Genomic DNA, 3,376 nt, shown 5'->3' with positions numbered 1-3,376 from the left:
TCCAAATCATTGAATGTTCTTTTGACCAGGTCTATCGACCATATACAAAGGTGGGTTTCCAGTGAGCATGCTGTCATCTCTTGGGCCACCTAAAATTAGATCTAAGCCACTCAATTTGGCTGGCGAAGATGGATAGTATTGATCGATTTGCAGCGGTAATATATTTTCGCAAACACCAAATAGGGTTTTAAAACGTCCACGTCCACCCTAGTTCGATCAAACGACTTGATGCATTAAGGACTTGTCACGGGTAGGTAGATCGACCAAGGGAGGAGTTGGGCCATCCAACTAGGCCGGCTAAGTTGGACGGATGTGATGCATTTTGAGACTGTTAGGGCCAGTCTTAGTTTGTTGAACTTCTCCTTATAGAGCGCGATCACCCTTCTTTGAGCGAGCGATTCCGTGCTCTCTTGGCGTGTCGTGGACAGATCGATCGACCAGGGATTGAGTTGGGTGGCCGGTGATCATGTCGGCGCCTTTTGATTGCCCAAAACTCAATCTAAGCCGTCCAAATTGGTTGGCTAAGTTGGACGGATGTTATGATTTTAAGACCGTCATGGTCGGTCTAGCTCGTTTGAGCTCTCTCTTTAAACAGCACGAACACCCACGTTTGGGTCGGCGTTTGAAGCGCTTGTGAATGATCAGAAGACTACTCGATCGACTAGGGCACTAGTGGGCCCGTCGGTGGTCACTATAGTGATTTCCTAGTTCTGCTAGGAGTAGTCTAAGCTTGTTAAATCACTGGCCAAATCGTGTGGCCGTGATTATTTTTTGAGACTGATATGAACAGTCCAGATTTTCCTTTAAGGAATAAATGTGTTCGATCACGCTAACTTTAATTAAAAAAGTGTGTGAACGCGTTGATTTATTTGTCAGAGAGCGATGTAGCCTGAGTATTTTGTGCAGATCCCAACACTGGCACTTCGGGAGATTCATGCTACTCTGCTGAGAATGAGCATTGATCGTCATGTCATGTCAATATCGAGAGTTCGGCTGGGAACATAGCATATGCAAATACTAGGCAAGTCATGCACTAGTTAATAATGCCGGTAGAAATTAGAATTCCCAGAATATTTGGGATTGCTACTACGCGCACCATTCTGAGTTGCTCAATACATATATGTATATATATATAAGGAAAAATGTTTGAACACTCATTACTTTCGAATAGCCTTTGTTCCTTTGCAGGATGACATTGTATTAAAATACATGGTTTCACGATTTTGGTCCTGAACTAAAAACCACCATCAACATTAAGTCCCCTGCTTAGCACGTAACAGTGACGGGGTAAGCAATAGATGGTGACAGGCAAAAACAAATTGAAAATGAAGGGCATGGAAGGATTACCAGGAGACACTTGATCGACTCTTGCAATAAGTACGAGCGGCACGGGTGTATTGTCAGTCCGACCATTCACAGGTTCAGCTTCCTTCCTCAAAAAGAAACCTTTTTACACTTGAATTCCAAAACGTGTGTGTATAAAAAAGAGGGTCGTCTTCCCTCTTTATTATTTGCTCGTCAGTTTATGTATTTGTTTGCGGCAGATGGTGCTTCTTACTGTGTTGATCCCCTTCCATTGTTGTAGCGGGGAACTGGTTGCTGTTTGAATTTGGGACGACGAGCATCCTCCAGATATGTTGATTAGGACTCGGAGTTGGGTTGGGCGAATTCTTTCTTTGACCATCCAACGGTCCCTTCCCGATTCTTAATTAGGGTTTCAACAAGAATTATGACTTGGTTGGTGTTGAATCCTCGTTTATCGGGTGAATCTTGTTACAGTCGTTCAGTCTCGTTTTAGGGTTTCTGTCGTGTATATGTATATACAGGAAAGCTAAAACACCCTTATCGTGCCGAGATAAAGATTCTCTTGATGAAACTCTCTGCTTTCATCATGTCAGATAGAAGTGGATCATCTTCTTCGGCTCATCCAGACTCTTCTGCTAAACGCAAGCGACTTGTATCCAGAGTATGATTTTAAACATTTTTTGATTTTGAAGTAGTAGTTCTTCTTTTTCTTTTGGCGTCTAATCATTGTTTTCTTTCAGAGCGGACAAATACTTGAGCCTTGCGACGGTTCTCCTTTTCGGATCATGCGAGTCAAGAAGATTATACCGGTATATTTTCCACTGGTGAATACGTATCTGTCTTCCATAGCTAGTCGGTGACGCAACCTTCCCCTATTTCTTTTATGTAGAGGCATCCCTATGGGACGTGTATAAAAGTGGTTGACGATGATGATTTAACCACTCCTCTCCCTTCAAGCTCAAACACGCCTGCCACTGATCTGGAAGACGCTGATTTGGGCATCTCCTCCTAAGAATACCCCAACGCAGGCTTGCGTTTTGATGTTCACATGAGATGTTTATCTTCTATTTACCGGGCCGTCGGCGGTTTTCTAGTGAGGAAGGAGTCCATACCATTGTATACAAAAATATGGAAGAGGTACGGCCATATTATAACCAGGAACGTGGTGCGGCAATGCTCGTCTACTTTGGTTACCATAGTGAACTGTCTCCTACCTATGATTGTCGGGATGGAAGTTACATCCATACGTGATGTTGTTGAATCAACTATTGAAAAGTGGGAAGACATGATATCTACCTGTGAATCCATGGAGTTCAACGTTGACTGGTTGTGGAAGCGCCTTGATATTATCAAAGTTGATTGAGCCGGTATCATCGACAATGCCGTTCCTGCTGCGAAAGCCATCTTGGAAGAGGAGAAAGCCTTGGCTGCAGAATCTGAGAAGGTGGAGCAGGCGATCCGAGATTTGAAAAGTAGGACTGAAAGGTATCAGGAGAGGCAGAAAATGATGCTTTCAAGGAACTACAAATTTTTGGACGACCTTTTCTGAGTCGTACTTTTATTTTTGTTTTGAATAAGTAGGCACAATGACGTTTTGATTGTCTCTTTTTTTTTTGGGGTTTTGAACCTTGCTTTGGAAAATGAATTGTATTGGGTTTTGTTAAGCGAATGGAGTTTACATTGATATGTTTTAACTAATGGAGAATCTGATAACTAAGATATGGGAAGAATGAAAATGCCTGATCGTTGCATCGTGAGGCAGCAAGGAATAGAATGATGATTAGGCGTAGTATGCCTTGAGCCACTTTCCGTTGATGACTGCTTCTAATTTACCTCTATCTTCTCTGAAAATCTTGTAGTATCCGTTGTTATAAGCCTTGGTGATTACGTAGGGACCTTCCCATTTTGGAGAAAACTTTGGTGAGGACATGTCTTGTTGAATGTGTTTAACAGTCTTTAACACCATATCTCCTATCTTAAAAACTCATGGCTTCACAGCTTTATCATAGGCTCTCGAGATCCTGCTTCTATATGCTTGAGCATGTTCTTCCGCTTTGATCCTCCTGGAGTC

Source organism: Papaver somniferum, unplaced genomic scaffold (genome assembly GCF_003573695.1).
Source record: "Papaver somniferum cultivar HN1 unplaced genomic scaffold, ASM357369v1 unplaced-scaffold_99, whole genome shotgun sequence".
Classification (NCBI taxonomy): domain Eukaryota; kingdom Viridiplantae; phylum Streptophyta; class Magnoliopsida; order Ranunculales; family Papaveraceae; genus Papaver; species Papaver somniferum.
This window is presented reverse-complemented; position numbering follows the sequence as displayed.